Source organism: Bufo bufo, chromosome 2 (genome assembly GCF_905171765.1).
Source record: "Bufo bufo chromosome 2, aBufBuf1.1, whole genome shotgun sequence".
In the NCBI taxonomy this organism is placed as follows: domain Eukaryota; kingdom Metazoa; phylum Chordata; class Amphibia; order Anura; family Bufonidae; genus Bufo; species Bufo bufo.
In genome coordinates, this window is record NC_053390.1 from 381,212,521 (window position 1) to 381,235,109 (window position 22,589).

Sequence of the window (22,589 nt, forward strand, 5' to 3'; positions counted from 1 at the left end):
CCTTAAATAATATCTGTGTCAAAAAATTGCAATATTCACGTTGCACCATCTGCTGTATAACAATTTTTGCAAAACATCTGTGGGGTCAAAATGCTCACTGCATCCTTTGGTAAATACTGTGACAGATTTGCTTTCTAAAATGGGGTCACTTCTGGGTTTATTATTATTTTTTTACTTTACTGCAGAGCCTCTACAGTTGTTAGTGCTGTATAAATAAGCAAACAAGGTCTCAAATGCACTTGGTGCTCTTTCTCTTCTGAACCCTGCAGTGTGCCCAAACAGCAGATTATGACCACATAGCCAGTCATACAAAAAAAATTGTGGTGCTTTTTTCTCCCTTTTATCACTTGTGAAATTGAATTTTTCATTTTGATAGCCTAGTGTTTCTAAATTCTTGCCGGAACCCAAGGTCTGTGACCAGAGCTGCACTTTGACGCGCGTTTCGCAGACCTTGGTTTCCGGCATACCATGGGTAATTTGTGTTTTTGCTTCATGCATGGCTAGTTTGTTATTTTAGTGCTATTTATTGCTTACACATTGCATCCTTGTTTTGCCCCTGACTGCGATACCATTTGGCCATCTGCATTTATCTGATGGTCATCTATGTCATTATAGGTGGACAAGTTTGCTATGGGTGACCACATAGATTTTTCTATTTTCTGTATGCAGCACACACATGTGTATAGGTTACTTTGGGCAAACTTACAGCTCTCCCAATAGTATGCGGCTCTATACCCAGTGTCTGTGACCCCTTTTCCCTGTTAGTCGGGTATATGTGAGGGTGGTTGCTCTTAGTCCCATACATGGGGCATCTCACCACGCCCCTTTACCTTATGCCTTTGTGTCATATTTATTGTTATTGATTTGTGTCTTTAATAAACTACATATATTTTATATGTGTGCTCTTCTATTCTTTATGGAGTTATTGGTCTCTTTTTGTTGGTTGGCTCAGTATATTATACTAGACCCCAGTGTATTTTCATACCCAATATGAGTTTTGTCTTATAGGTTGGTCTAATTGTACTTGCATAATGACAATAAAGTTAAATCTAATCTAATACGGGATGTTTTTGTAAATATTGAAGTTTGTTTTGCTGTTAACCCTTGCTGTGTTGCAGAAAAATGATTAAAATAGAAATTCTGCAAAACAAAATAAAATTAAAGTTTAGGTTAATTTTGTTTTAATTCCTGTGGAACACCTAAAGGGTTAACAAAGTTTTTAAAATCTGTTTTAAAAAATTTGAGGGTTGTATTTTCTAAAATGGGGTGGGTTCTATCATGTAAGCCACTCAAATTGTCTCCAGACCTAAATTGGTCTGTAAAAAAGTTGGTTTTGGAAATTTTTTGCTTCTAAACCTCTAAGCCTTCTAACATCCTAAAAAAAAATGACATTAACAAATAAATGCTAACATGAAGTAGATATAATAACTATGTATTTTGTGAGGTATTACTATTTGTCTTAAAATCAGTGAAATTTATATTTAGAAAATTGCTAATTTTGTCAAAATGTTTGTAAATTTGGGATTTTTTTCAAAAATAAATGTAAAACATATTTACCTAAATTTACCACTAACATAAAGTGGACGTATCACAAAAAACATTCTCAGAAACACTCAATTGGAGGTGGAAGTATTTAGTGTATTTTACATGTTATACCCTGAAAAACACAACTGATATATTGTGATGTGTTTCCTTGAATTTCTTGACAAAGAAAAAAAATATAAGAAAGTACTCAGAGCATATCTCACTTTCTCTTCATACTGTATGTTTGATATGTTTGATAGTTTACAATTCAAAAGTAGAAGACATGATCCATGTTAATTTTCAACTTAATAGTTTTTTTCAACCTGAATAACATTTCCTCATGAGTCTAAATTATTGAAGGCCATCAAAATCACTACCCACTGGGTTAAATTGCGTAGGCAGGCCAATTTAAAAAAAAAGTTAACGAGCCATAAGTAATAATATATTTCCTTTAGCATTGCTCTCAGCTTTTATAATGGCATATTATAATTACTTGGACAGTCAGAGAATCTTTTATAAAATGTCATCATAAGCTGGAAAATCATAAACCACCACTGTCAGTTCATGTAATCTCTAAAAGTTAAATTACAAGGACTAGACTAGATTATGTATTATATTCAATCCATGTGCCTAACAGTGTTCTCTGTAAAATATCTTAAGTATATTTACTCCTTTTTTCCTAAAGGTATACAGTAAATAATATAATCAGACAATTTTTGTTTGAAGGTCTGCACACTGTAAAAATATAGTCAAGCAGAGATTTTTTTTTCTTTATATACAGTACAGACCAAAAGTTTGGACACACCTTCTCATTCAAAGAGTTTTCTTTATTTTCATGACTATGAAAATTGTAGATTCACACTGAAGGCATCAAAACTATGAATTAACACATGTGGAATTATATACATAACAAACAAGTTTGAAACAACTGAAAATATGTCATATTCTAGGTTCTTCAAAGTAGCCACCTTTTGCTTTGATTACTGCTTTGCACACTCTTGGCATTCTCTTGATGAGCTTCAAGAGGTAGACCCCTGAAATGGTTTTCACTTCACAGGTGTGCCCTGTCAGGTTTAATAAGTGGGATTTCTTGCCTTATAAATGGGGTTGGGACCATCAGTTGCGTTGAGGAGAAGTCAGGTGGATACACAGCTGATAGTCCTACTGAATAGACTGTTAGAATTTGTATTATGGCAAGAAATAAAGCAGCTAAGTAAAGAAAAACGAGTGGCCATCATTACTTTAAGAAATGAAGGTCAGTCAGTCAGCCGAAAAATTGGGAAAACTTTGAAAGTAAGGGCTATTTGACCATGAAGGAGAGTGATGGGGTTCTGCGCCAGATGACCTGGCCTCCACAGTCACCAGACCTGAACCCAATCGAGATGGTTTGGGGTGAGCTGGACCGCAGAGTGAAGGCAAAAGGGCCAACAAGTGCTAAGCATCTCTGGGAACTCCTTCAAGACTGTTGGAAGACCATTTCAGGGGACTACCTCTTGAAGCTCATCAAGAGAATGCCAAGAGTGTGCAAAGCAGTAATCAAAGCAAAAGGTGGCTACTTTGAAGAACCTAGAATATGACATATTTTCAGTTGTTTCACACTTGTTTGTTATGTACAGTACAGACCAAAAGTTTGGACACACCTTCTCGTTCAAAGAGTTTTCTTTATTTTCATGACTATGAAAATTGTAGATTCACACTGAAGGCATCAAAACTATGAATTAACACATGTGGAATTATATACATAACAAACAAGTGTGAAACAACTGAAAATATGTCATATTCTAGGTTCTTCAAAGTAGCCACCTTTTGCGTTGATTACTGCTTTGCACACTCTTGGCATTCTCTTGATGAGCTTCAAGAGGTAGTCCCCTGAAATGGTTTTCACTTCACAGGTGTGCCCTGTCAGGTTTAATAAGTGGGATTTCTTGCCTTATAAATAGGGTTAGGACCATCAGTGGCGTTGAGGAGAAGTCAGGTGAATACACAGCTGATAGTCCTACTGAATAGACTGTTAAAATTTGTATTATGGCAAGAAAAAAGCAGCTAAGTAAAGAAAAACGAGTGGCCATCATTACTTTAAGAAATGAAGGTCAGTCAGTCAGCCGAAAAATTGGGAAAACTTTGAAAGTAAGGGCTATTTGACCATGAAGGAGAGTGATGGGGTGCTGCGCCAATGACCTGGCATCCACAGTCACCGGACCTGAACCCAATCAAGATGGTTTGGGGTGAGCTGGACCGCAGAGTGAAGGCAAAAGGGCCAACAAGTGCTAAGCATCTCTGGGAACTCTTTCAAGACTGTTGGAAGATCATTTCAGGGGACTACCTCTTGAAGCTCATCAAGAGAATGCCAAGAGTGTGCAAAGCAGTAATCAAAGCAAAAGGTGGCTACTTTGAAGAACCTAGAATATGACATATTTTCAGTTGTTTCACACTTGTTTGTTATGTATATAATTCCACATGTGTTAATTCATAGTTTTGATGCCTTCATAGTCATGAAAATAAAGAAAACTCTTTGAATGAGAAGGTGTGTCCAAACTTTTGGTCTGTACTGTATATAATTCCACATGTGTTAATTCATAGTTTTGATACCTTCATAGTCATGAAAATAAAGAAAACTCTTTGAATGAGAAGGTGTGTCCAAACTTTTGGTCTGTACTGTATATGTATTCATTTTAACCCTTTAGCATGCATATTAACATTGGGTAAAAAAAATCTGACTATGGATCTTCAATCCTATTTTGAAATTAATATTGGCTCTTTTTCCCCTGGGTTGGTTTGGGACACAATGAAGGCCTGGATTCATGTATCTGTAAAGAATAAATCAAGGCAACTGGACTTACTGTAGATTTCTTGAAAACGTTTCACTCGTTCTTCCAACGAGCTTTCTCAATTCTGAGTGACTGTACGAGAATTCTCTGGGAATAAATATGTAACTGAATCAATATCTGGTAATTATACCCAGCCTGGGGTCAAAGGTGTTGATTCCATTATCCTAATTGGAGTCAGTAGGTGATAATGACCTCCCAGAAAAAGGTGTCAAGACAGCATTGTATGTGGCAGACAATAGATGTCTAACCCCCCCGCCTCTATTCATTGTATGTCTGCCACATACAATGCTGTCTTGACACCTTTTTCTGGGAGGTCATTATCACCTACTGACTCCAATTAGGATAATGGAATCAACACCTTTGACCCCATGCTGGGTATAATGACCTCTGACCCCATTCTGGGTATAATTACCAGATGTTGATTCAGTTACATATTTATTCACAGAGAATTCTTGTACAGTCACTCAGAATTGAAAAAGCTCGTTGGAAGAACGAGTGAAAAGTTTTCAAGAAATCTACAGTAAGTCCAGTTGCCTTGATTTATTCTTTACAGATATACCATGACCTGGATAAATGAGAACCTTCACAGACGCCTGGATTCATGGATCCTTCATACAGCAAATTAATAGGGTAAAATGCTGTACCAGATCTTTGGGAGATGCGATTTATTCACGCATAGATGATTTTGAAAGGGTAATGATCTGTGACTGTACACCAACTGTAGTGGCTTGGCAAGAGGCAAAAACTGCTTATACCACCCACCTTCTTCATATAAGAAGTCCTTTTTGTAACAATGTTTGAAGAGGGAGAAAAGGGGAGCCGTCTTTTGGCTATGCTAGCTAGTGCTCATTGTCAGTGATGGCCAGTTCGCAGTGTTCGCCAGCAAACACATGTGGGCTGCCATCTTGACTCACAAGTCCGGCTATGCACAGGTAATCCCTTACCTGTCGGTCTGAAACAAATGCGGTCACCGGGAGCAGGAAGTTCCGAGAACAGCCTGATGAAGGCCCCTGGTGGTTGTTCTCGGTGACCGCATTTGTTTCAGACTGGCTCGCGGCACAGGCACAGGTAAGGGCTTACCTGTGCATCGCCGGACTTGTGAGTCAAGATGGCAGCCCGCATGTGTTCGATGGCGAACACTGCGAACTGGCCATCACTGACAATGAGCACTAGTTAGCATAGCCAAAAGACGGCTCCCCTTTTCTCCCTCTTTAAACATTGTTACAAAAAGGACTTCTTATATGAAGAAGGTGGGTAGTATAACCTGTGCATCGCCGGACTTGTGAGTCAAGATGGCAGCCCGCATGTGTTCGCTGGTGAACACTGTGAACTGGCCATCACTGCTCATTGTGGCTCCTTCTATATTCTCTCCATTCGAACTGAGGAATGGATAATTGTATCTGATTTTGCTGCTATCCTGCCAGTCTTTTAACGGTATTATGCCTCTCTATATTCCTCTAAAGGTAATATGTCTAAATAGAAGATTTCTTCCTATCTGACTAAGATATCACTCCCTTGTTTTTCCCAAGATGAAAAAATTTTTTAGAAGCTCCCCTGACATTTAATGAAATCACGGAGGCTGTCCAGTCCATGTCTAATGTGAGGGCTCTGGGGTCGGATGGTCTACCCATGGAGATATCTAAACACTTGGGAGATTTACTACTGCACCAATTTATTTAATGGGTAAGACTTTTGTATAAATCCCCATCTGTATGTATTAGAACTAAAGGTTCACTTTCATCCCCCTTTCCCCTAGGTCAGTGATGGGCAAACTGCGGCTCTCCAGCTAAAACTGAAAATCCCATCATGCCCTGCTGTAGGCTGATAGCTGTAGGCAGACTGGGCATACTGAGTTGTAGTTTTACAACAGCTGGAGAGCCACACTTTGCCCATCGCTGCCCTAGGTAGAGGCACCAGGCAGGGCTGTCCTCTTTCACCCTTATTATTTGCCCTTGCGATACAGCGCTTGGCGAAGGCATGAATGATTTTTCGAATGGCTCAGTAGAGGATTGCATAGTGTCATACACTGATGACATGCTTTTGTTTCTAAATCCCAAGGCAATCTCATATATGCTGACATTTACTGCAATTGTACCAAATCTACTTTGTTATCAGTGGATCCACTCCCTCCAGATATATATATAATTTTCCTATAAAATGTGTGACACAATTTTGCCATCTAGGTGTGGAGATTATTTCCCATATAGCCAGTTATAAATCCCTTAATTTAATACCACTATTAGATAAATTTGGCTTGCATATTCACTTTGGTGTAAACTCCCAGTTTCGGGAATTGGGAGGGTCAAATTGTTGAAAACGATTTGGATGCCCCAACTGCTGTACTTTCTTCATAATTCTACAGTCTACAGTACAGACCAAAAGTTTGGACACACCTTCTCATTCAAAGAGTTTTCTTTATTTTCATGACTATGAAGGCATCAAAACTATGAATTAACACATGTGGAATTATATACATAACAAACAAGTGTGAAACAACTGAAAATATGTCATATTCTAGGTTCTTCAAAGTAGCCACCTTTTGCTTTGATTACTGCTTTGCACACTCTTGGCATTCTTTTGATGAGCTTCAAGAGGTAGTCCCCTGAAATGGTCTTCCAACAGTCTTGAAGGAGTTCCCAGAGATGCTTAGCACTTGTTGGCCCTTTTGCCTTCACTCTGCGGTCCAGCTCACCCCAAACCATCTCAATTGGGTTCAGGTCCGGTGACTGTGGAGGCCAGGTCATCTGGCGTAGCACCCCATCACTCTCCTTCATGGTCAAATAGCCCTTACTTTCAAAGTTTTCCCAATTTTTCGGCTGACTGACTGACCTTCATTTCTTAAAGTAATGATGGCCACTCTTTTTTCTTTACTTAGCTGCTTTTTTCTTGCCATAATACAAATTCTAACAGTCTATTCAGTAGGACTATCAGCTGTGCATCCACCTGACTTCTCCTCAACGCAACTGATGGTCCCAACCCCATTTATAAGGCAAGAAATCCCACTTATTAAACCTGACAGGGCACACCTGTGAAGTGAAAACCATTTCAGGGAACTACCTCTTGAAGCTCATCAAGAGAATGCCAAGAGTGTGCAAAGCAGTAATCAAAGCAAAAGGTGGCTACTTTGAAGAACCTAGAATATGACATATTTTCAGTTGTTTCACACTTGTTTGTTATGTATATAATTCCACATGTGTTAATTCATAGTTTTGATGCCTTCAGTGTGAATCTACAATTTTCAATTTTCAAGAAAACTCTTTGAATGAGAAGGTGTGTCCAAACTTTTGGTCTGTACTGTATATTCCCATGGAGTTCTTTGTTAAGGTCAAACTAATTAAAGAATTGATTTGGAAGCAGATAGTCCCTTGGATTAGACTTGAAACCTTGCAGCATAGTACAGATGAGGTGGGTCCGTACCTAATCCAGAAATATATTTATATGCCTCTCAAATCCAAAATCTTAAAGGCTGGGGCAATGATTGCTCTACAGACAAGGTATTTTGTATTCTTAAGAATTACTTTAGTAATTTCTTTGATGCACTGGAGGCTCACATCTTGCCCACATTGGTTCTCATGGACAAAGTGTGGTGGAAGGTATGTTCTCTCCAGGGAATTTCGAGATGTACTGTATATGCCTTCATCTGGTTACCTGAGCTCTCTAAACTTGAGGGTTTTACAGCCTGGAAAGAAGCCGGTGTTACTATACTTCAAAACATTTTCTCTGCTCAAGAGTTTAAATCCTTCTCTCAGATCCAACAGAAGTATAATCTACCACGTCCATCTTTCTATCAGTACCTGCAACTGCAACATGCAGTAGAAGCACAGCGATAGATCTTGTCCCAAAGCCCGCTGATTGCCTGTGTGAATTCTTCAGCAGGACTTATATCGATGTTTTATTCTCGTCTTCTCTCTAACTATCTTAAGGCATTACCAATTATGATCAAAGCTAAATGGGAGAGAGAATTGGGGTCTATTACAGATATAGATTGGAATAAAATTCTTAGTCGTATTCCTTTCCTGTCACTGAGCCCTGCACATAGACTCTAGAGTCTATAAGACTCCACTAATATTGGCTTACGGGTTGACTCTACATGCCCGTACTGTCTGCCCCAGATGTATACTATGCATATGTTGTGGAACTGATCTGAATTGTGGAAGTACTGGCAGGAGGTGCTTGCCCTAATCAATTCAGTATACCGTCTCCCTTTACCAATAATCCCCTTTTATGTGTCTTAGGGTCTGTTTCTAACATCACTATGTCAGCTCCTGCCATGCAACTTTTGTATCAAACAAAGAAACTTCTAGCTCAATTTTGAACAGCTGTAATTCCACCTACTCGAATACAGTTTGTCCAAAAGGTTAACTGGAGAATTCAGTTAATGTCAAAAGGGGTCAACACAAGTGTTTTCAATCTTTATGGGCTCCATGGCTAGACTCTCCAGGTCTGGCTTCTTCATCTCTTTTGAGGAATTGCTTTTGTAGTGTCTGATTTATGGTAGTTACATTATATTACCAAAGATCCTACTATATTGACCATGTGCCTTCTATTTATTTTTCTGTATATGTATCTGATAATTATTTCAATGCACTGTACTGACATTATGTTCCATACAATACAATGTATGCTGTAAAAGCTCATTTGAACTATATACAATGGGGGTCCCACTGTGCTGCAACAGGGAAAGGGGGGGGGGGTCATTTGGGTGGGAAGGGACTTTGTGGTTTATTGTTTGTATTTAAAACACAATAAATATTATATGATAAAAAATGGACAAAACTCTCCTGAAAATGTCAATTTTAATTGTAAATTTTTAATCAAATAAATATAGTCACATAAAAGAGAAATTCAGACGGCACTACATCAAAACATCGCTGTCATATGCATATAGAGTCATCACTGTATAGTGTGGGGGGCTGTATAGTGTGGGGTGCTGTATAGTGTATAGTTTGGGGTGCTGTATACTGTGAGGTGCTGTATATTGTGGGGTGCTATACTGCTCTACTGTATACTGTGAGGTGTTGTATACTGTATAGTGTGGGGTGCTATACTGCATAGTGTGGGGTGCTGTATACTATAGGGTGCTACACTGCATACTGTGGGTTGCTGTATACTATAGGGTGCTATACTGCATACTCTGGGGTGCACTGTAACGCTAGGGTGAACCGAGCCCCGGTCTCCTTCCTGCAGAGCGGTGCCCACTTCCAGCCTGAGCCCAGCTGCCCAGAGCACTGATCCTGAGCCGCTGGAGTCTTCAGAACTGGAAGTATTTATATCACTGTACTCTACCAGGTGTGTGGATTTTTTGTGTGTAAGTGTTGTGGTGGAGGCCGTGATTGCATGCTAGGGTGTGGGAAGGCGGGATCCTGGGGGCCCAAGTAAATTTTTGCCCAGGGTCCAATCAATATTAAAGACGGCCCTGCAGACAGGTGCACTAGCCTTTTTAAAAGGGCATGTATTAACCCTGAAAGGCATGGCAAAAAATATACCAAGACACCACCTGTGTGCATGTTAAAAACAAATCACAGCAATCAATTACATTATAAGAACCAGTGGCGTATGGATCACCATAGCAACCATAGCAATGGCTATGGGGCCCTACGCCACTGGGGGCCCGTCCGGACCGCATTCAGTTTTTTTATTTTTTATTAACACACACAGGCAGCGGCGTAACTACCGGGGAAGCAGGGGAAGCAGCTGCTTCGGGGCCCGGCGCCCCGGCAGCGTGTGTGACAGTTCATTTTCAAGTTAGTTAAATATCGATTCTAGTCTTAATGTTCAGGGCCCCTTCACAGCAGCAGCGGCTGAACAGGCCCCCTCGCTAATGTGATCTAATCTTACTGTCTCCTAAAGTCTCCTGATGTGTCTGGGATTCAAACCCACAACCTCCAACGTATCAGAGTATCAGAGGCAAAGCATTTACCCACACAGCCATAAAGGCTACATTGCAACTGATTGAAAAAATATGAGACTTCTACTGTTATAGCTGGCTAAGTGTACATCTATACACATGACAGCTGCCCCAACACACCCATTACTGCTATATCTCTATATGACAGCTGTCCCAGCACACTCAGCTCTGCTATAGCTCTATATATGAGCAGCTGTCATGTGTATAGATGTACACTTAGCCAGCTATAACAGTAGAAGTCTCATATTTTTTCAGTCAGCAGCAAGGCAGCTCTTATGGTCTTGTGGTTAAGTGCTTTGCCTCTGATACAGAAGGTTGTGGCTTTGAATCCCAGCAGAAACTTTTCTGAAATACAAGCACTGACTCCATATATGGACATACAGGGCGGGACACAGGAAGAGGCTGCATCACATCGCTGACATGGAGGTAAGTAGAAGTGTTTATTATTATTTTTTAATACCCGACTGTTACTGCCATGGGGGGAGCGGGCGGCACTTGGCACCTGATAATGGGGTTGGGACCATCAGTTGCGTTGAGGAGAAGTCAGGTGGATACACAGCTGATAGTGGGGGGGAGGGGGGTTGGCACCTGATACTGGCACCTGGGGGGGGTTGGCACCTGATACTGGCACATGGGGGGGGAGAGGCACCTGATACTGGCACATGGGGGGGGAGAGGGGTTGGCACCTGATACTGGCACCTGGGGGGGAGGGGGGGTTGGCACCTGATACTGGTACATGGGGGGGAGAGGCACCTGATACTGGCACATGGGGGGGGGGAGAGAGAGGCACTTGATACTGGCACACATGTGGAATTATATACATAACAAACAAGTGTGAAACAACTGAAAATATGTCATATTCTAGGTTCTTCAAAGTAGCCATCTTTTGGTTTGATTACTGCTTTGCACACTCTTGGCATTCTCTTGATGAGCTTCAAGAGGTAGTCCCCTGAAATGGTCTTCCAACAGTCTTGAAGGAGTTCCCAGAGATGCTTAGCACTTGTTGGCCCTTTTGCCTTCACTCTGCGGTCCAGCTCACCCCAAACCATCTCGATTGGGTTCAGGTCCGGTGACTGTGGAGGCCAGGTCATCTGGCTCAGCACCCCATCACTCTCCTTCATGTTCAAATAGCCCTTACTTTCAAAGTTTTCCCAATTTTTCAGCTGACTGACTGACCTTCATTTCTTAAAGTAATGATGGCCACTCATTTTTCTTTACTTAGCTGCTTTTTTCTTGCCATAATACAAATTCTAACAGTCTATTCAGTAGGACTATCAGCTGTGTATCCACCTGACTTCTCCTCAATGCAACTGATGGTCCCAACCCCATTTATAAGGCATGAAATTCCACTTATTAAACCTGACAGGGCACACCTGTGAAGTGAAAACCATTTCAGGGGACTACCTCTTGAAGCTCATCAAGAGAATGCCAAGAGTGTGCAAAGCAGTAATCAAAGCAAAAGGCGGCTACTTTGAAGAACCTAGAATATGACATATTTTCAGTTTTTTCACACTTGTTTGTTATGTATATAATTCCACATGTGTTAATTGATAGTTTTGATGCCTTCAGTGTGAATCTACAATTTTCATAGTCATGAAAATAAAGAAAACTCTTTGAATGAGAAGGTGTGTCCAAACTTTTGGTCTGTACTGTATATAGAATGAGACAATTCTGCACGTGCAGGACTACATATATAGTCTATGTAGTGAAGTGTAAATGCGGAGCATTTTATATAGGCAAGACAATTAGGCCGATGTTAGAAAGATTCCGGGAACACCTGAATTCCATAAGAACGAAAAAAGGGTGCCCCCGCCTTATAAATCATGTATGGCAAGAACATGGGGGGATATCAAATTTTGGGGTTTTGAGGGAATTGAAGTGGTTCCATTAATGACACAGGGGGGGTAATAGACATCGCTTCCTGCTACAAAAAGAAGCGCGATGGATCATCCGTACCAGGGCTTTTTTTCTCAGAGAAAAGGTGGTGGAACTCACCCCCTCCTTCCCTGGCCACACCCCTACCCACCCCTAGGACCGCCCCCTAAAACCGCCCCTTCAGAGAACAGGGATGCAAGTAAAATTTGGGGGGGGGGGGCTATAAAAGTAAATGTATGGAATTAAATAAAAAGCAATGCAGTAAAATGTGCAAAAAAATTGGAATACTTACCAAAAGTAAGCTCAGAGACATTTCCTTTTTGAAAGGTGTTTATTTATAAGTTTTGCAGTTAAGTTTATATATTTGGTGGCCTTAGCGACCCAGTAAAACCAATGACATGTCTTAGTAGGCACATATACCATCCCAGAGCCCTGGGAAAATATCTCCCTTCCCCCAGTGGGAAGGTACCCATAACAATACAACAGCAGTCACACACATTCGTTCAATCATTCACACTGATGCACCTTAAAGAGGACCTTTCACCGATTCTTACCCTATGAACTAACTATACAGATAAGTAGAGCGGCGCCCGGGGATCTCACTGCACTTACTATTATCCCCGGGCGCCGCTCCGTTCTCCTGCTATGCCCTCCGGTATCTCCGCTCACTAAGTTATAGTAGGCGGAGATACCAGTCCCTAAGTTATGGTAGGCGGAGTCTGCCCTAGCGCTGGCCAATCGCAGCGCAGAGCTCACAGCCTGGGAGGTTATTTTCTCCCAGGCTGTGAGCTCTGCAATGCGATTGGCCAGCGCTAGGGCAGACTCCGCCTACCATAACTTAGGGAACAGAGATACCGGAGGGCATAGCAGGAGAACGGAGCGGCGCCCGGGGATAATAGTAAGTGCAGAGAGATCCCCGGGCGCCGCTCCACATGTCTGTATACTTAGTTCATAGGGTAAGAATCGGTGAAAGGTCCTCTTTAAGCTTACTTAGGTCTCAGCCCCACCTCACTCCTGAGTTCAATTGAAACAAAAGTTTTGTATCATATAAAGCCCTTTCCAGTTTAAAATGTACCATCACCTCCGAAAGGCTCAGAGACATTTCCAGATGGATTCAGCGTTCTTGTCATATGCATCTTCTCTGCTTCTCTCCTTGCTTCTGACATCAGTAGCAGCATGACGACCACGAAGTAGCCATGAATCGACATATTTAGAGGGATCAAAACAACGTAGAGGAGGACCATTAACTCTGATAAACAGTAGTCCTGAAATGGTTGTTGTCAGAAGGGAAGCTCTGTTGGGAGTAACTATTAAATTCATTTGTGAGAATCCTCTTTCACACTCACTGGATGAAATTGGGATACTTTCAATGGCATTTATAAGAGGGCACAGGTCATCAGGCAAAGTTTTCTCAATCAAATATTCTCTGAAAGCATGTATCATTTTCCTTTCATTCAACTGGAATCTAATGGACAAATTTCTAATTTCATCCTCTCCAAAAGTAAGCTGTTTCTCAACATTGTCAGGCCAATGTTTGGAGTCAAGCACCCTGGTGCAGTTGGCCAAAGCAGAATCATTTTCAGTGAGCAGTCTACTCTCTATTGAAGATTTTAATTTTTCATAAAACGCATCAGGATCTACGGGAGGGTCATTCTTAGCTTCTTTTCTGTAAAGGGAGATTCCCTGGAAACAGAGCTTTTCAGAGGCAACAGCTGCTTCTTTATAATAAGAACCTGGCTCTGTTCTTCTACTTTCAAAGAGTTGTGCAACAGTTTGTATTTTTTTATTTGCCCTGTATAGATTTATTCTTCGCTCTTGCAACACCAAGCTTAATTCAGACAACTCTTGAAGAGCATCGCACATGAGTCCCAAATCCAATAAAAAGTTTGTGCTGGTAATTTTTCTCAATAGGCCTTCATACATACAGCGTTCAGTCTTGTCCCGGGCGGTATCTTGCTTTGCTTCTTCAAAATGACGAACCAACACTCTGTAGCTTTCCCACACTGCTGACACAGAACGAAAAGTAGATGCCACCCATCTTGTACTGAGAACTCGTCCTATTTTCAAAAGCTGCGCCTCTAGGGAGCTAGCACAGGCTTGCAGTTCTCTGTTTTTTTTAGGAGATGCATGATATAGTACATACAACTTATCCATAAAGGCCTTAAACCTATTAATTCCTGATGTTTGTTTGACCGTATCTCTAACTGACAATTCTAATCTGTGATTAGCACAGTGCCACAGAATAATTGAAGGAAATTTCTCCTTCAACAATGTCCCAACACCGCTTTTATTGCCTAACATCACGGCTGCACCATCACATGTAACACTGATCAAATGTTGTCTTAAGTAGTCGTCCATTATCCCATAAGAATGCAGGCAGTTAACCACCTCCGGACCGCCTAACGCAGATTCGCGTTCCGGAGGTGGCAGCGCTGCGCACAATCACGCATATACGCGTCATCTCGCGAGACGCGAGATTTCGCTCAAAGCCGGCCCGCGCATGCGCATCGCGGGCCGGCAAAATTAAAAGAACAAGTTCGTCACCAGCCTGCCAGCAACGATCATTGGCTGGCAGGCTGGCGATTTTCAAAAAATCCAATCACAAGTCATATAACAGATCATATTAGTAAATATGATCTGTTATATGGCTTGTCTGCTCCTCTGCTGGTCCTTTTCGTCGGTTGGATCCAGCAGAGGAGCAGACTGAACTGTGAGTACACCAAACACTACACCTTAGCCCCAGATCACCCCCTGCACCCCAATTAACCCTTTGATCACCCCTTTGATCGCCCCTGTCAATCACCAGTGAAAGGAAAAAAAGTGATCAGTGTAAACTGTCACTTTTTTTTTTTCACTAGTATTGGCTGTTAGGTTTTAGGGATAGTTTAGGCCCCTTGGTTAGGTAGTTTAGCGTGAGTTAGCGCCCAGCCCACCGCACCGCAGTCACTTATTCGCTGTTTAGCATATCGCTAATCAGCATTTGTACTTTTATAGTATCTGTAAGTGATCAAAACTGATCACGGTCAGATCTATAATAGTATTAGTGTCACCTTAGCTCGCCCTCCACCCAAAACGCAGTGTTTGCCCGATCAGGCCTGATCGGTCGCCCACACGTGCGTTCACCCACGCCCGCCCCACCGCAGTGACAAAAAATATTTTTTTTTTTGATCACTGCACATTCATTTTACACGCACTGCGGCGATAAAAAAATCAGTTTTGATATTTTTTATCAACCGCAGCAGCCTCCGGTACTTCGCTAGCCTCCCCTTTGTAAGACAGGCTTGCTTTTTTTCTTGGGTAGTCTCAGGGAATACCCCTAAATTTAGTAGTCCAAAATGTCAAACAGGGGGTATTCTTCTGAAGAGGCCTACAGGATTCTGACCCAGTCGGATGAGGAGTGGGAACCCTCATCTGACGAATCTAGCGGGTCAGAATATGAACCTGTAGAAAGCAGTGGCTCTCTGACCCAAAGTTCGGACGAGGAGGTAGAGGTCCCTGGCAGCACCAGGCGTACCCGGCCCCGTGTCGCTAGACCACAGGTTATGCAGGATCCGCTTCAAGAGCAGCAGAGTGGGGCTGTCGCTGCCAGATCACGTGGTGAGGCATACACCAGCAGCGCAGCCCTCCCTGGACCTAGTACCAGCACTGCCGTACAACATGGTGACGTGGCGAGCACCAGAAGGGCAGTTGAAGCTGATACGGTGGCACGTGCAGTAGTTACCCCGTCGCAGCCACCGCACAGACAGGCCCGTAGAGCCCCTAGAATCCCTGAGGTGCTGGCAAACCCTGATTGGCAGTCACCAACTTCATCCGCACCATTAGTTCCCCCTTTCACCGCCCAGTCTGGAGTTCGGGTTGAGACGGCTCAAATCGGTTCGGCCCTGGGATTTTTTGAGCTGTTCTTGACTGCGGAGCTCTTGGACTTAGTTGTGGCAGAGACAAACCGGTATGCCACACAATTTATATCCGCCAACCCGGGAAGCTTTTATGCCCAGCCTTTCCGGTGGAAACCAGTCCAAGTTTCCGAACTTAAAATTTTTTTGGGCCTTCTCCTCAACATGGGCCTGACAAAAAAGCATGAATTGCGGTCATATTGGTCCACGAACCCGATTCATCACATGCCCATGTTCTCTGCTGCTATGTCCAGGGCACGATTTGAGGCCATCCTCCGTTTCCTGCATTTTAGCGACAACACCACCTCCCGTCCCAGAGGCCACCCAGCTTTTGACCGGCTCCACAAAATTCGGCCCCTCATAGACCATTTCAACCAGAAATTTGCAGATTTGTATACCCCCGAGCAAAACATCTGCGTAGACGAGTCCCTAATACATTTTACCGGGCGCCTTGGCTTCAAACAATACATCCCAAGCAAGCGTGCCCGGTATGGGGTCAAATTGTATAAGCTCTGTGAAAGGGCCACAGGCTATACCCACAAATTTCGGATCTATGGAGCCGGTCCTGGAGCCGGTCGGTTGCCCTGACTACCTGGGGAGCAGTGGGAAGACAGTCTGGGACTTGGTGTCACCCTTATTCGGCAAGGGGTACCATCTTTATGTGGACAATTTTTACACAAGTGTGGCCCTCTTTAGGCATTTGTTTCCAGAACGGATTTGCGCCTGTGGCACCGCGCGAACTAGTCGCGTGGGCTTCTTCCAACGGCTTGTAACCACCCGTCTTGCAAGGGGGGAGAGGGCTGCCTTGTGTAACGAAGAACTGCTCGCGGTGAAATGGAGAGACAAGCGTGACGTTTACATGCTCTCCTCCATTCACGCAGACACGACAATCCAAATTGAGCGAGCAACCCGTGTCATTGAAAAGCCCCTCTGTGTCCACGACTATAATGCGCTCATGGGAGGGGTGGACTTCAATGACCAGATGTTGTCTCCGTATTTAGTTTCCCGCAGAACCAGACGCTGGTATAAGAAGGTGTCTGTATATTTAATTCAATTGGCGCTGTATAATAGTTTTGTTCTCTACAGTAAGGCTGGGAGAACAGGATCCTTCCTCAAATTCCAGGAAGAGATCATCGAGAACCTCCTTTATCCAGGAGGTTCCGTGGCCCCATCCACCAGTGTAGTTAGCCGTCTACACGAGCGACATTTCCCCAGTGTCGTTCCTGGTACCTCAACCCAACCGTCACCCCGAAAAAGATGTCGTGTCTGTAGCAGGAGTGGAATAAGGCGTGACACCCGCTATTTCTGTCCTGACTGTCCTGACCACCCTGCCCTATGCTTTGGTGAGTGTTTCCGGAAGTACCACACACAGATACACCTAGCATAGGGATTGCATCTCACAGGACAGGCACACAGGGCTATTAGGGCCCTTTTACTCACAGCTGCTGCAAACGTCTCCTTTCACATGGGACAAAGTGCATAACGTACTTCGCCACATCTTTGGGCGATTTGCGCATTGCACATTGTCCCATGGGGAAGGAGAGGTTTGTTCTATAAAGGTAAAAAAAACTAAACAAAAAAAAAATTACCGGTAAGTAAAAAAGTTTAAAAAGTTAAAAAAAAGTTAATATGTTCTGTTCTAAAGTTAATAAAGTTATTGCGTTGCGGCCTGGTTTTTTCTTTTTTGTTTTGTTTTTTTTAACTTCCAGGTGGACCAACCGATCGACTAGCTGCAGCACTGATGTGCATTCGGACAGAAGCATTGCGCTGCTGTCAGATTACACGCAAGTCGGTGTATGTGGCGCTGCAAGACGAGATTTCTCCTCTGCAGTAAAAGATACGTTTGCCGAGGCATATGAGCTGAGGAGGTGGCGGTGTTCATATACTTTGGCAAACACTTTGTATATATAAAAAAAAAAATCACGGCAATGATTTATTCATCCACATCGATTGATGTGAATGGAGAAATCTGGTTTGCCAGGGCATACGAGCTAAGTGGGTATGGATGTTGGGCGGAGCTCCTATGTCCTGGCAGACGCCTTTCCCCTCCTTTTTCTTTTTTTGGCAGAGATTTTTTCATCCACATTGATCGATGCGAATGAAGAAATCTGTGCCGTTCATTTTTTTCTTTCAGGCCAGAGGCTGAACGGAAAAAAAATATCTCATTACCTGTATGCTCAATATAAGGAGAATAGCAGAAACTCCTAATGCTGGGCATACATGTAATGATTGCGGAGACCCTCAAATGCCAGGGCAGTACAAACACCCCACAAATAACACCATTTTGGAAAGAAGACACCCCAAGGTATTCGCTGAGGGGCATATTGAGTCCATGAAAGATTGAAATTTTTGTCCCAAGTTAGCGGAAAGGGAGACTTTGTGAGAACAAAATCAAAAAAATCAATTTCGGCTAACTTGTGCCAACATTTTTTTTTTTCTATGAACTCGCCATGCCCCTCATTGAATACCTTGGGGTGTCTTCTTTCCAAAATGGGGTCACATGTGGGGTATTTATACTGCCCTGGCATTTTAGGGGCCCCAAAGCGTGAAAGAAGTCTGGTATCCAAATGTCTAAAAATGCCCTCCTAAAAGGAATTTGGGCACCTTTGCCCACCTAGGCTGCAAAAAAGTGTCACACATGTGGTATCTCCGTATTCAGGAGAAGTTGGGGAATGTGTTTTGGGGTGTAATTTTACATATACCCATGCTGGGTGAGATAAATATCTTGGTCAAATGCCAACTTTGTATAAAAAAATGGGAAAAGTTGTCTTTTGCCAAGATATTTCTTTCACCCAGCATGGGTATATGTAAAATGACACCACAAAACACATTCCCCAACTTCTCCTGAATACGGAGATACCACATGTGTGACACTTTTTTGCAGCCTAGGTGGGCAAAGGGGCCCACATTCCAAAGAGCACCTTTCGGATTTCACAGGTCATTTACCTACTTACCACACATTAGGGCCCCTGGAAAATGCCAGGGCAGTATAACTACCCCACAAGTGACCCCATTTTGGAAAGAAGACACCCCAAGGTATTCCGTGAGGGGCATGGCAAGTTCCTAGAATTTTTTATTTTTTGTCACAAGTTAGTGGAAAATGATGATTTTTATATTTTTTTTTTCATACAAAGTCTCATATTCCACTAACTTATGACAAAAAATAAAAACTTCCATGAACTCACTATGCCCATCAGCGAATACCTTGGGGTCTCTTCTTTCCAAAATGGGGTCACTTGTGGGGTAGTTATACTGCCCTGGCATTCTAGGGGCCCAAATGTGTGGTAAGGAGTTTGAAATCAAATTCTGTAAAAAATGACCAGTGAAATCCGAAAGGTGCTCTTTGGAATATGGGCCCCTTTGCCCACCTAGGCTGCAAAAAAGTGTCACACATCTAGTATCTCTGTATTCAGGAGAAGTTGAGGAATGTGTTTTGGGGTGTCTTTTTACATATACCCATGCTGGGTGAGATAAATATCTTGGTCAAATGCCAACTTTGTATAAAAAAATGGGAAAAGTTGTCTTTTGCCAAGATATTTCTCTCACCCAGCATGGGTATATGTAAAATGACACCCCAAAACACATTCCCCAACTTCTCCTGAGTACGGAGATACCAGATGTGTGACACTTTTTTGCAGCCTATGTGGGCAAAGGGGTCCATATTCCAAAGAGCACCTTTCGGATTTCACTGGTCATTTTTTTACAGAATTTGATTTCAAACTCCTTACCACACATTTGGGCCCCTAGAATGCCAGGGCAGTATAACTACCCCACAAGTGACCCCATTTTGGAAAGAAGACACCCCAAGGTATTCCGTTAGGGGCATGGCGAGTTCCTAGAATTTTTTATTTTTTGTCACAAGTTAGTGGAAAATGATGATTTTTTTTTTTTTCATACAAAGTCTCATATTCCACTAACTTGTGACAAAAAATAAAAACTTCCATGAACTCACTATGCCCATCAGCGAATACCTTGGGGTCTCTTCTTTCCAAAATGGGGTCACTTGTGGGGTAGTTATACTGCCCTGGCATTCTAGGGGCCCAAATGTGTGGTAAGGAGTTTGAAATCAAATTCTGTAAAAAATGACCAGTGAAATCCGAAAGGTGCTCTTTGGAATATGGGCCCCTTTGCCCACCTAGGCTGCAAAAAAGTGTCACACATCTGGTATCTCCGTACTCAGGAGAAGTTGGGGAATGTGTTTTGGGGTGTCATTTTACATATACCCATGCTGGGTGAGAGAAATATCTTGGCAAAAGACAACTTTTCCCATTTTGTTATACAAAGTTGGCATTTGACCAAGATATTTATCTCACCCAGCATGGGTATATGTAAAAAGACACCCCAAAACACATTCCTCAACTTCTCCTGAATACAGAGATACCAGATGTGTGACACTTTTGTGCAGCCTAGGTGGGCAAAGGGGCCCATATTCCAAAGAGCACCTTTCGGATTTCACTGGTCATTTTTTACAGAATTTGATTTCAAACTCCTTACCACACATTTGGGCCCCTAGAATGCCAGGGCAGTATAACTACCCCACAAGTGACCCCATTTTGGAAAGAAGAGACCCCAAGGTATTTCGTGATGGGCATAGTGAGTTCATAGAACTTTTTATTTTTTGTCACAAGTTAGTGGAATATGAGACTTTGTAAGAAAAAATAAAATAAAAAAATCATCATTTTCCGCTAACTTGTGACAAAAAAATAAAAAGTTCTATGAACTCACTATGCCCATCAGCGAATACCTTAGGGTGTGTACTTTCCGAAATGGGGTCATTTGTGGGGTGTTTGTACTGTCTGGGCATTGTAGAACCTCAGGAAACATGACAGGTACTCAGAAAGTCAGAGCTGCTTCAAAAAGCGGAAATTCACATTTTTGTACCATAGTTTGTAAACGCTATAACTTTTACCCAAACCATTTTTTTTTTTACCCAAACATTTTTTTTTTATCAAAGACATGTAGAACAATAAATTTTGAGCAAAATTTATATATGGATGTCATTTTTTTTGCAAAATTTTACAACTGAAAGTGTAAATTTCGATTAATAACAAAAAAAGTAAAAATGTCAGCAGCAATGAAATACCACCAAATGAAAGCTCTATTAGTGAGAAGAAAAGGAGGTAAAATTCATTTGGGTGGTAAGTTGCATGACCGAGCAATAAACGGTGAAAGTAGTGTAGGTCAGAAGTGTAAAAAGTGGCCTGGTCTTTCAAGGTGTTTAAGCACTGGGGGCTGAGGTGGTTAAGGAGAGAAGTGCAAATTCCTTTTGCGTTCACGCTTTCCAGTTGAACCAAATCAAGAAAGAAATTTACAGGGGAATCCATTGCACTGTTTGCAAGAAGAAATCGAACATATACAATCAGTGTAGATTTTTGACTTAAAGTGGTTGACTTTACTTTTTGATCTTACGACTTCATTGACCAAGTTTTTTCTCATTTCTTGTGCGATGTCATTCACAATATTAATGCAGGCATTTGTTGAGTGAAGAATGCGGCCCATATTAATGCCATTTAACTCCTGCAGATCTATTTCAGAGCAAAAACTATTGAAGGACTGGTTTTCTTTGGCTATCTTGTATGCAGTGCGAAAGATCTTCATAGTTATGTCTTTCTCTTGGGCCAAGTGTTTTAAACAAATCGTTTCAAGATGTTAATTTTTTCGTTCCAAAAGAATTTTTAAGGCGGCCTTGTGTACAGAACTTTCTTTGTGCTCAAACTGTTTTTTTCTTAAAGAAGTGAGCTGCTGTGATCGCTTGGTGCCATAACTGGTTACCTCATTATTTGCCCATTCCTTTGATATCTTCATGCCATTTTTTATTTCTACGCTAAGACTACCAACTTTTTTGCACACCTTGCACCCAAGCTTCTGATCATGGAAGTCAAGCCAATCGTACTTCTCGCAAAAAGAGTTTTTTTGTTCCAAAGTCCAGCAACTTGGCGAGGCAGTTTCAGGACTTTCAAGATAATCTGGATCAGTGCAAGAAGGACCATCAAGTGTGTCTGAAATAGAAGGCAGAACTTCATCAGAAGACACAGAATCCAATTCAATTGGTGAAGAAACACATGAAGATGCAGACTGTAAAACAGTTTGACTGCTCTGCGTTCCCTGTCCTCGTTCACTTATTCGTAATTTTTTATTGCCGTGGGCAAAAAAGCTAGTTATCTTTTTCATGGTAAAAAATTAGGAAAAAAATGTACTTCTTTCTAAAGAAGTCTAGTATGAATAGATGGGGTGATGGATGAAGATGATCTGAAAATATAGATGAAAACAAACTAACAACGAAGGTAATGGCTTTGTATATTGTAAAGCACTAAGTTGTCAGGTCATATGAATAAATTAAAAAAGGTTATGTAGTTCTGAGAAATCCTCAGTTCCTGTTCTTCTGGTAACTCCACACAGTAATGCGAGGCTTTCTCCATGGTGTGGAGAAAGCCTAGTCCTGAGGGGGCGAGCAGGAGTGTCAGGACGCCCACTAACACACAGCTCCTTTCTCTATCTGCAAATCTCCATCTCCATCCACACCATGGAGAAAGCCTCGCATTACTGTGTGGAGTTACAGAC